Here is a 13,498-nt window from a genome sequence, read left to right as displayed (position 1 = left end):
AAAAGTGAGTTGTACTTTACAAAACAAACCTATTATTATATTCTAACCATTGTATCAATCCAAAATCCTTTAATCAAGATTGACCTAACAATCATTTCGTAAATCCTTTAATCAAGGTGACATTCTAATGGAATGTTCTAAAGTCCTCTAACAAGGCCACTCCTAACAAGGTGATGAAATTCTTTAATAGGCTCTCATTTAATAGTATGTTATATAATTTTTAACAAGGTTGGCTCTTAACTGAGTTCACTTCATAAGAGTGAAAATTTGGTAGCATGTTACTTGGTGGTTTTTCTCAAATTGGGTTTCCATGTTAAATCTTGGTGTCAAAGTATTGTTATTAGGTGTGGATGTTATTGTTTTTCATCCTATATTTTACAATGGCTTATTTATTGTTAGTCGACACATATAGAGATAGAGACTTAAGATATTGTATGAAATGTTAAATTGTTAATGATATGTTATAGAGACTGAGTGGGTATCTGAGTTTGTTTAAGTTGTTTGAAGTGTTTAAAAGTTGAATTGATACATTTGGACTTGAGGATAAGTGATTCAACCACCTCCCTATCATTTATTCTAAATCATTATAACATTAACATAAAAAAAGCCTCTACCATTGAATTCAAAATGAGAAATGAACCATGTAAGATTAACATTAGAATTAAGGAGAAAAATTATGTTTGGATATATAGAAATCGATTACAAGGAGACAACAATGAAGATTCATGTGGACCACACAAGCAACAAATAAACTATACTACCACTTGTACCTAACAAGTCCAAGGATTTTTGCTGATTGTAAAATATTCTATTCATGTTTATAATATACTCTTACATACCTGGGAAACAATTCCACTTCTCTACCAAGGTAAGGGGATTTGTGCACCATTAATAACAAGACACCTTTTCTCCCACAATAAGTGTAGAGATATTGATCTAAGAAATGTATGAAGAACTTCCTCTCCAAATCTGGTGTGCAATCATGGAATAAAATTATTACAATGGGATAAAGACTAAAACAAAAGAAAATTTGACAAAAACTTGAAAGACACATAGCTCTCAAGACTTAAGAGGTTTTAACCTCCTTTCACTTTGTTCACGGTACTTTCAGAAATTAATGTGTCTTGGATTGTATAAGTTTTAAATTAGAATTCTTAATTGTGTATCATTTTGGTGGATCTAGATTAGTTTCTTAAAAATGTGATAGATATAATGTCTTCAAGAATTCCCAATAAAAATCAAAGAAAATACAATCTATTCCTTTTACAAACAATATCATGTGACCAAAATCTAAAATAATAAAATATAATAACTTAATCATATAATGTTTGAAAAGTTTTTATAAATTATATTTTAGAGAAATTATTGTTTTTATATAGATTATTAACAACCTTTTATTATTGGCATGTTCATGGGCTTGTTGGGGTTAATCCAACTTCTAAGAGGGGGAAGGTGTTATGGACACCTCCAAAGGATGGTTGGATTAAAATTAATTTTAACAAGGCGGTCAGGGGAAACTCAGGTGTTTCAGGGTGTGGGTGCATGGCAAGAGACCATAAGGGAAACATACTCGCATTTGAAGCCAAACATTTGCAGGATGGAACAAATAATATTGTAGAATGTTCGGTAGCTAGGGAGGCTCTGGGCTTAGGAGCGAGAATAGGTTGTAAACAAGTAAATCTGGAAGGTGATTCAGAGATCATTATAAATGGCATAAAGAGAGGAAAGATGGAGGCATGGCACCTGGATCAAAGTATACAGCAAATCAAGAAATTGCTTTTGGTTTTCGATGATTTTAAGGTTCACATTCATTTTGGGAAGCGAACAGAGTGGTAGATTTGCTAGACAATTTAGGTGCCAATTCAACATTGGGTCCACAAAATGATATCTTTGAGGACTTTTGTCACCTTGGATTTTAATAAAGAAAGTACTATTATTTGGCCTTTAGATACAAAATTCACTCATGATAATTAAAACTAGAGGTTTTAAGGGAAAGGCATTATGAGTTTGAATTTTGATGATATTAATTATTTCATGATAAGCAGAGATTTCCTTACTATCGATGTATCCCTTGTGCATGTCAAATGGACTATTGACTTGCTTTGGTACTTCATTCGTGAGAGTTTTGAGGCAGATATATTCATGTTGAAGGCACGGCAAGCTCATTTGTTTTTTCATAGAGACAGAAATGGAGGCAAACTTTGCTCTCAACTTGGACTCTCAGATTCACACCCATCAAGGCCAAATTTCCACGCAGCATCTTAAACATTTTTATTTTTTTTATGACCCGATCTTTCTGAAGGGTATTCAACATATGCTAGGACCAAAATATTTGGAGGCATTCTAGAAGAGGAGATCTAATTTGGATGTGGCATCACTGTTTGTTGCACTTGCATTGATGGTGGGGGAATTGAAAGAAGAGGTTCACCAGGTGGTGGTTGCATGTGTAGAAAGGCAGTGACTTCTGGGGCTGGAGGATATAATTAAGAGAGAGGTTCTGGGCATTAGAATTGAGATGGGTTTTGAGACTTGGTGGTTAATTGGTGGAGGGGACTCTTCTATTCAACCACTGGTGGTGTGGCTTTCCTCTACTCTGCAAGGCGTTCACATCCCCAAAGTAGAACAAGGGTGGAAATTGATAGTGGAATTCCTAACTGAACCCATCTGGGCACCGAAGGAGCAGGAAAAAGGCTTTATGAAGGCCACACCGAGGAAGAGCACATTTGTACCTAGACAACAAATTTGCCACTAGATTACAAAGAAATTCGACCTTAAGGGGGGTGTGGCCACAACAAAAGGTGTTTGGGTTGATGCATCTTTGATAGTCGAAGAGGGGGAGGATAGTAGAAAGTGTCATCAGGGGAGGAACGGGATTTTGGTGATGGATCACCACTCAACTCCAAATTTTACTTGTGAAGAAGATGCATGATGGTTCAAGAATAGCAAATAGTAGAGATGGCAATGGCTCCTTTTTTGGCGTATAACTGGTTCAATGGTTGGGTTGGGTGGTTTATCTTTTTCAGAGTGTTCGTACTCTGAATTTTTATTTTGTCTAAAGGCATATGTATGGGTAGGGTAAGGGTAGTAAAGACTAAAAGAATTCTAGCCATACCATAAAAAGGTATCTCTCTTTATCAATATAATACAAATATCACCTATCAAGGAAAAAAAAAACTTTTATTATTTTCAAGTATTTTTACAAATAATTATTCGAATATTAATATCTTAAATAACTTATTTATACAAGATTAGTTGTGTTCTTCTAATTTAACATCCATAATATATAACTAGTTTAGTTAGAATACAACTTGTTGAAAACCTTGGAAATAGGAAAAATAAATTAATTAATTAATTAAATATTATGTTTTATAGATACAAACATCACACAAATACCATGCACATTTAATATATTAGGAATTAGTCTAGTAATCAATAATAAGTTCATTTATATAAAATTTATTTTAATAAATAATCTTATAATTTATGCAATCGGGAAAATACATTATGCCAAGAAATTCGAACAAACATGTAAGCAAACATATCAAAGCCAAGATTTAGGGCTTTTGAAAGCCCAATACATCGCACTTACACCTATCGATGCAAAGCTGCAGCAAAAAAGCACAAAAATATAGCATGCTTTTTATAAAGCAATGTTGGGAAAGACGATCCCCACTGAACACGAAACAACATTTTGAATAAGGATAACTATATTTCTATTTATTTAGTGGGAAAATAAGGATCAGATGGCCCCGCTTCCATTTACCTGTACATAAATCCAAGATCTCATACAATGCCCTGCTTTCATTCACTACTCAGATTTTCTCTGCCCTCTGCGAGGGGGCAGAATGAGGAAGTCATGCTCTCTGTTCCACCTCAACTCGTGTGCTTCTCCCCTCGATATGTTGTATGTATTCATTACCACCTCCTACGGCATCACCTTTAGCACCAAATTCCTTCCAGTAAAGCTCAACTAGATTGGACTGCACATCAACCATAGCCTTTAATACACTTTCCTTGCTTATGTTGCACAAGAAGAGCAATAAATTCAAACTCACTCACATGTGGCATGTGGTGAAGGTAATCCATTTGAATCTCTGGTCACCAACCCTATTCATTACAACATTAAACTAAAAGATGACCAAAAACTTTCCTTCCTGAACTCTTCCATCGAACACCCACCTTCCCCTATTTTAGACAACCTGAATTTGGGCATCGCCTCTGGTGGCATGTATTATTGCATCGCATGCCACCCATGATGGTGCAAACATGGTTTCCTACAAAATTGCTCAAAGTTAAACATAAGAATTCGACTGTCTAAAACTTAGAAAATAACCCAATTAAACATTTTGAAGAGAAATGAGGAACTATTGGCATATAGGGCAGAGGACGCCTCTCTCGGTAGCCAAGTTGAGGTGGGAGAGAACATGGAGTTTGAAGCAGTTGAGATTGTTGAGTCTCCCTCCATCTCTCACAAAGACATTGGCGTCGTTGGGGTGGTTGGCATTGTGGCGCATGCACATGTTGCAATAGAATTGATGAAGACCACCTTGATTCATCCCCTCCCTCTCATCCTCCTCTGAGTCCTCTGCCATTATGTTGAAAAATAGGGTGCCCCTCTTCCTCCCGATTGTGGTCGACATGGCTCACTCACCCACACCATCAGCCTACTACTTGTCTCCTCACTCCCAATGCCTCTACTAAGAGGTTCACATCAAACCCTGTCAAAATATTGCCTCCATATTTCTCCCCTTCTCTCCCCCTCTTGCTCATTTCCCGTGTTGCAGGGGACCCCGCCAAAAAGAAGGGTTGCTGTCACAATTTTGGTTTGATTCAAAATGGACACAGATGGAAAAGAAAAAGAATTAGAAGTTTATTCAAGATGAGAAGGATTGCAAACGGGCACTGGAAAAGTAATTTTCCAAGATGCAATTTTGCTTTGACTCTTAATGGACATTGGAAAAGAAAGAGAAAGAGGGGTGAATGAAATAAAATGCTTACTCGGTAACATTTGTCGAGCTGGTTCTAATGGTTGGAGGCGTTGGCAATGGCCACAATTCAAAGAGGCTTGTCATCATTGTTGTACCACCAATATGCCACCCCCACATAGATTGTTACCATGTCTCCTCTCCTCATTCTTCTTATCTTTTGTGAGCTTTCTTCCTAAGCTCACTTACACTCGTACCTTGAACACTCTTCTTCTCTTCCAAACACTTTGAAATGCCTTCCTCATGATGGTGGTATCAAACATAGCTCCATGGCCTCCCTCCTCTACATGTTGAGCAGTATCTGTAAGAAGCACCGTAGCAAGGCACCTGGTTATGCTCCCTCCAAGAAACTACATGGTGGATAAACAACCTCACCGTGTTGTAGAAATCTCTATTTATTTTCCCAGCCAAAATTGTCATGGGGTGAACCATTTTTCAACCTAAACAGGACACTTCCTGACAAAGAATCCCCAGAAAAGTAACCTATCAGCTAACTAGAGGCTTATATGGAGTTTATATGATAATGAACACATACAAATATGTATAAGGAAACAATATTACATTAAGGAAGATGTCAAGATTTTTAATTTGATGCGGCAGCATGATATGAAACAATTAACCAAGACTATGCAGTAAATAAAAGACACAATTCTTTAAAAAAAAGACCTTAGTCACATCATACCTAGTTAATGTTTAGGCTCCGTTTGGTTGGGGAAGATGAATTTTTGACATAACCAGGTTATCTTATAATCAGGTTTTCGAAAACCTGGTTTTGTGGTTTGGAAAGCCAATAGTCCGTTTGGTTGACACGAAAGATGAATATATTGTGGACCCCACAATATTATTAAAAAAACTGTCATAAAATTCAAAACCTGGTTTTAATTTCGAATTCCACCTTTTTACTGGAAGAAACTTCTTCCAATTTTTGACCAAAATTGGAAGATGAAATTGAAAACCGAGTTATAATTTTAACCAACCAAACAACAAAGTTTTTTTGCAAAACCTGGTTTTGCCCCTGATAACTCGGTTTTGGCCCTCATCTTCCAACAACCAAACGGAGCCTTAAGGAAGTCACGATAAAGGAGCGACCATCTATCACTCCAACATTCAAACAAATCAATAACAGCTATATTCAAGTCCAGCACGTATAAATATGTATATATATAAATGGCAGGTTGAACATCAAACCATATCAAACAAGCAATGTCACTATCTATGAAACAGACCATGTGAGGTTAAATACAAAGCAGCTAAATATGATCAATTGAATGGAAAAGAAAATACATGGGAATATAAAAAGTAAACTAGTTTGACTTGCTTAATAATAATGAAATGTCTGTTTCATCTATCATTTACCAAAAATAATATGACAACAAATTCAGATTTATTCAACATGCTAAATAGGGATCTAAGATATGAAGTAAGTATAAAGAAAAAGAAGATGAAATATATGAGTACATTGGAGTGAAATAAAAGAAAAGAGATAAAAGAAGATAAGACGTCAGAAGTGAGAAGAAGGGATAAGATAAAGAGGAAGAAATATAAAAGATATATATTCAGATTTTTTATCTAAAATATATATATATATATATATATATAATAGAGGAAAGGTTGAATAGATATTAGAAAACAATTAGATTTGTGTGTGATATATAAATATACATATATTTGCAAGGAAGAATAATTAATTGAGTTCAAGAAGATAGAAGACTATATAAAGTTATACGAAGACAAAAAAGAGTGTGCAATAAAAGTGCTTGTCATCAGTTATAGTAAACAACTTCATTTAGGTGGAGAATAAATTCAAGTGCAATGTGTTAGTGCTCACAAAGATAAGTAGAGGGAGTTGGTGCTTCTAGTAGACCGGTGCCTCTGAAGTGTGGGAGTTGGAGCTTCCAATGAGTTAGTGCTCATAAACATAGGGTTTGAAGCCTCTAGTAGGATGGAACCTACAAAATATTATAAAAACTAGTTTATAAATAAAACAATTATTTGTCGTGGTTTTCTTCTACATTGGGTTTTCATGTGAATCATTATGGCATTGTGTTCATGTGCATAATTGTTTATTTCAACATTTAAAAATATTTGGATTGAAGTTTATATTGGTAAAATTGTTATTATACTAATTCACCCCTCCCCCCCCCCCCCCGCCCCCCTCTCAGTATAATCATGTGCTCTTCAGTGTGTGTGTGTGTGTGCGCGCGCGTGCGCATGCATGGATGTATGGATGTTTTTGTGTGTGTGTGTGTGTATCTATGTATCTATGTATCTATGTATCTATGTACATGTATGTATGTATGCATGTATACATGTATGTATGTATATATACATACATGCATACATACATACATATATATAAGCGATGAAAATAAATTTTCCATCAAATTGTGTTTAGTTTATATAATATTGGACATGTACATTTCAAATATTATTTTTTCTAAAATTCTAAAATTAGTTGATTGGTTGACTATAATTTTCTAGGTGCTTTTCATCTTTAAAACACAAAAGTAGGGAAGAAATGACTTGACATATGCTAAGCCCGTCACAATGCAAAACAAGTTATGTCACAAATAAAACATGTAATGCCCCTCCAAGGGAACCCAAAGAATAGGCCTAAGTTGATAAGCTTGATGAGTAAAAAAAAAAATTGAACATCTTCTACTTGCTAAGTTTACTTATTCATAGATGTAAAGTCCTATTCAAGTTCCCTTGACATTAATTCATTACTACTTAAGTTCCAAGCATTAATGTTATTGTCATGAAGATTACATAGTTCTTAATTATAAATACAAATGCCATAGCATCTTTGTAATTGATTGATCTAGTCTTATGATGAGGATAATCAAGAACATCAACTATAACAAGATATAAACAAGGATTATCACTACAAACAAATCATGATTATATAAGGTAAATAAAACATTAGAAAACATTGTCATATCTATATACCAAGCTGAATTTTATAAATGAGATATTCGAACATTTACTTTTCAAGATCCAAACTTCTTTCTTATTTACCAAACCCTTATACATGACTTTCCTTCAAAATGTATCAATCTAAATCTCCTTTGCATGATTCATCAAAATATATCATTATTTATATGAGATGTAAGTAACGTAAACATCCTTAAGTGTCTTTAAGTTTCATCCAAGAATCATCCAAGCATCTCTTCAAGAAAGAACTCCAATGCAAGCCACAAACAAGCCTCTTATTTTGCCAATCAACCATGTGGAACCATAAGGAACAACTCCCCCAAGATAGGAGACAAAACCATGATCCAAAGGACTAAAGGATATACCTAGGGTTCAACCCCAAACCAAAATAGAGAAGGAACCAAAATAGCCAAAAGTGAGAGTGGGGGATTCAACCATCTCTAAGTGAGTGTCATCACACATTTCCATGGTATTGGGATCATTCCCCTTAGCCAAAGACCATCCTGATGCACATAATTCCTTTTCCCCAAGTACTCCAATAGAATATGCATGGCCTATTAATGTTGGGATCCTTCACTTGAGTCAGGGACCATGATCTACAAAGATTTTCCCATCTCCAAGTACTCCAACAATATTCAAACTTAATCTTTATTAATGTGTGAAATCCATGCCCAACTCATTCATTTATTTTGTTATCACTTATTATCCAACTCACTTATAGAGAACCTATGCAGGGTACTAGTTTCTAGGCATATGATCCTCTGACAACCACTTATGGACCCCAACACCTCTGGTGAGTCACTCGCCTAAGGTTTCCTATCCTACTCCAAATCCAATATGCGAGCCATGCAGAGTTACACAAGTCAAGTCATCTCAGAAAAGTCATGTAACAAAAACAAAGCTAATAGGATCAACCAATAAAGAAAACTGACCACGGGATATCGAACGGTGAGCCACAAAAACTTAGAAAATAGTAATATTAGATATCTATTTCTTATAATGGTACATCCATTCAATTTTTTTGTGTATTTATTCAATATAAATACACATTCATTCCATGCTTATGCACATACATCAAAACAAATTGCACATTTGTTCAATATAGTCATGCATACATCAAGCATAACTACACATTTGTTCAATATAACTGCACATATGCTTAGTGTAATTGTGCATATGCTTAGTGTAACTGCACATATGTGTAGGCTTCATGTGCATTCATTCCAGAGAACTCAAAAAATTACAAAGAAGGATATGAATTTAATTTCTAGACTCGTTAAGATGGAGGAAGGTCTTTCAATGCCATCTAGGCTGAAATCCCCAGTTGAAAAGCCCATAACCATCCCCAATCAAGGGATTGAACTCCTAGCATTCTTATCCAAACATGACTTCTATGCAAATTCTTCATCGCATACAACCATGGAATACATTCATACACAAATTTAATTACAAAATTTAAAGATATATTTGCATTATCTATAGTGGTATATTGATTTGATCTTTCTAATCTTGAGTTATAAAATAATGCAAATCGATTTGGATAATGAGACCTACTTGGTTTCTTGTGCCGATAGGGAATTGGGGCTTGAGTTTGTGAATGGTGAAAGCTTCTAGCCTCTAACCCAGTGTTTGTACCCTTCACAATCATAGTCTTTGTTTCCTATGAGTTTTTACAGGTAATGATCTTCAAAATTGTACATTTGACTATATTTTTTTTGCCTTCATAATTATGTGTTTCTATTTGTCAGGAAGTCCCTTATATATATGGAGCAAAATTATTTTATGGATGGTTGCATCTATTGTAGTCATCTTGCTAAGGTTTAATTAAGTAAATCAAACCTTTGATTAATAATATTATTTAATTTAAGTCCCTAACCATTACTGAGTTACCTAGATTTTAAAGAGGTCCTTATTCAAATTATTCTCATGGCACAATGCTTAAGTCTCTACAATCCTTCTCAAGAGGTCGAGGGTTTAATTCTAGAGACCTTTTAATATATCATGGTTTTAATAAAATATGGGTTAAAATCCACTTTCTATTTTATGCTTCATGAAGAGCTACGTGGGTGGGTTGGTTGAGAATGAGATCGAAAGGTAGAAGGTTATAGGTTCTAATCTCTAAAACATTTTAATCTTTCTCTTAATCATTTTATTTATTTCCTCTTTCATTTTTTTTAGTTATAAAAGATCATGATTAATTATGCAAGAAACTACATCCAACCACTAACACACACACACACACACACACACACACACACACATATCTATTCAGGTATATATGTGTGCACCCATTTATACTCGAATAAACATATATTGAGAATTCCAATCATAAAACTAAAATCACAATAAGGATGTAAGTAAAATATCATTTAACCAAACAAGAATAATCTCCAAGTTCCCAATTTGGATAGTTGACTCCCCTAACAGGGCTTCTAGGTTCAAGGTACCTATTTGGACCATGGTTTCATCTCTAAATCAACAGATAATATAGAGGTTTTAGTACATGTTCCTACACACCTAAATCACCAACCAACCAACATGCAAATCTACGAAAACATTGTGATCATATCAATTGTAATATAGGTGTTAGATCTATTAGTAAGATTAGAATCTAAAATTCATAATCCAAAGTTGAAAGCATATGAAATGCATAATAGGAAGTGTATCTCAAAACACATCATGTAAGTATCATCTAACCTCCTACCTTAATTACAAAGAATAAGAATAAAATCTAGTGTCTCAAAATAGATCTCAAATCATGTCACTAGAGTGGCATTACATCCTCCAACCCTAAGATTTGACTTCCTTTTGGAAGTCATCACAATCTTGTTACCGAATTTCATGGAAACCTACCTCACATAAACTATCTAATCATAAATTAAATGTGCTCCTCTATAAGGAGTCAATATTTCTTGTAAGGAGTTCTCAAATTCATGTTCATAGCCATGTTTATTTCTATTAGTTACTTGTTTGAGTTGACCTAATTAGATTTTAGTGTTTTACTTCCTCTACTAGACCCTATAAGCAATCCTTTCTTTTAGTAATATCTAGACACCTTTATTTATTTATTTCCAAGATCCTATGTCTAGAAAGACAACATTCTTAAGTGGGTACTCATACTTGATTCAGATGATAAAACATCCAAAATCTTATATTTCTATGCTACCTTCTTTATTTGTAATTTCCTTAAATAAATTTTCAAGACTTTAGTTTCCTTTGAAAGTAAATGTGACAACTCCTTAACGTAGTTATGATTTTATACTAGGAAGTTCATGTACTACCACAAACAAACTTAATTTAGTTAAAGGTACTTATTACTATGCAAGGAGGAAATTACAAATAGTTTTGAAGAGCTTTTGTTCACATATACCTCCTAGGTTTTGAATAGTTAATAATATCTTTCTTTTGTTAACTTTTCCTTTCCCTTTCTTTTCCTAAGCATAATAAACCTTGGAGCTCCTAGTGTAGCAACCCAGGGCTCTGATATCAAATGTGATGCCCCTCCAAGGGAACCCAAAGAATAGGCCTAAGTTGATAATTTTGATGAGTAAATTTATTTTTTGAACATCTCCTACTTGCTAAGTTTACTTAATCATAGATGTAGAGTCTTATTCAAGCTCCCTTAGCATTCATTCTTTACTACTTAAGTTATTCCATGCATTAGCATTATTGTCATGAAGATTATATAGTTTTTAATTATAAATACAAATGTCATAGCATCATTATAATAGATTGATCTAATCTTATGATGAGGATAATCAAGAACGTCAACTATAACAAGATATAAACAAGGATTATCACTACAAATAAAACATGATTATATAAAGAAAATGAAACATTAGAAATCACCATCATATCTATATACCAAGCTGAATTTTATAAATGAGATACAATTTTCAGACATTTACTTTTCAAGATCCAAACCTCTTTCTTATTTACCCAACCATTATATATGTCTTTCCTTTAAAATGTGTCAATCTAAATCTCATTTTCATGATTCATCAAATTAAATCATTGTTTATATTTAATTCAAGTAACATGAACATCCCTAAGCATCTTTAAGTTTCATCCAAGAATCATCCAAGCATCTCTTTAAGAAAGAACTCCAATGCAAGCCATAAAAAGCCTCTTTATTTGTCACCCAACCATGTGGAACCATAAGGAACCACTTCCCCAAGCTAGGATACAAAACCATGATCTAAAGGACTCAAGGATAGACCTAGGGTTCAACCCCAAACCAAAATATAGAAAGAACCAAAATAGTCATAAGTGAGAGCAAGGGATTCAACCATCCCTAGGTGAGTGTTATCACACATTTCAATAGTGTTGGGATCATTCCCCTAAGCCAAAGACCATCCTACCGCACAAAATGTCTTTTCCTTGAGTATTCCAATGGAATATGCATGGCCTAGTAATGTTGGGATCCTTCCCTTGAGGTAGGGACTGCTATTTGCACATACTGTCCCCTCTTTGAGTACTCCAACAATACTCAAACTTAATCTTTATAGAAGCCAATAGGAGTTATACAAGTCAAGGCATCTCAAAAAATTCATGTAACAAAAACAAAGCCAATAGGATCAACCAATAGAGAAAATTGACAGCAAATTATCAAACAATGAGCCACAAAACCAAGAAAATAGTAAAATCGTGCATCTATTCAATGTTGTTGTGCATTTTTTAAATATAACCATGCATCCATTCAATGCTTTCACACATATATCAAGAAAAACTATGCATTTGTTCAATATAATTGTGCATTATCAAGCAACGTGATGCATTTGTACTAATAGGTGGACAAAAGGGGTTAAATGCAAAACTATGCATGTGCTTAATTTAATTGAGCATATGTGCAATCTACATGTGCATTAATTCCATAGAACTCAAAAAATATAAAGAAGAATATGAATTGAATTCTAAGACTCGTTAAGATGGAGGGAGGTCTTTCAATACCATCTAGGCTGAAATATCAAGCTAAAAACACCATAACCATCCCCAATCAAGGGATTCAACTCTTAGCATTCTTATCTAAAGATGACTTCTACACAAAGACTTCATCCCACACAGCCATGGAATACATTCATACACAAATTTAATCACATCGTTCAAAGATATATTTGCATAATGTATAGTAGTATATCAATTTGATCTTTCTCATCCTAAATTATAAAATAGTCCAAATAGAATGGGGTAACGCAACCTGCTTGGTTTCCTATGTTGGTAGGGGATCGGGGCTTGAGTTTTTGAATGGTGAATGATGAAAGCTTCCTACCTCTAACCTATTGTTTGTATCTTTCCCAGACTTAGTCCTAGTTTCCTCTGAGTTTTTACAAGTAATGATCTTCAAAAATATACATTTGACTATAGTTTTTTTTCCTTCATATTTTTGTATTTCTATTTGTTGAGAATCCCCTTATTTATTGGGGGAAAGTTTACTTTACAGATGGTTGTATTCATTGTAGTTAGCTTACTAAAGTTTGATTAAATAAATCAAACCTTTAATTAATGATTTAATTTAATTTAAATCCCTAACCATTATTGGGTTATCTAGATTGTAAAGAGGTCCTTATTCAAAGGATTCT

General features: G+C 34.1%; 1 pseudogene; it reads right to left on the bottom strand.

The window, feature by feature from the left end:
• Positions 1-3,808: 3,808 nt before the first annotated feature.
• Positions 3,809-5,417, bottom strand: LOC149569536 (11S globulin seed storage protein Ana o 2.0101-like; annotated as a pseudogene).
• Positions 5,418-13,498: the final 8,081 nt, after the last annotated feature.

Source organism: Cupressus sempervirens, chromosome 3 (assembly GCF_028749045.1).
Source record: "Cupressus sempervirens isolate cs-2001-9-10 chromosome 3, ASM2874904v1, whole genome shotgun sequence".
Classification (NCBI taxonomy): Eukaryota; Viridiplantae; Streptophyta; class Pinopsida; order Cupressales; family Cupressaceae; genus Cupressus; species Cupressus sempervirens.
The sequence above is the reverse complement of the archived record's forward strand: the minus strand, read 5'-3'. Positions and strand labels throughout refer to the sequence as shown.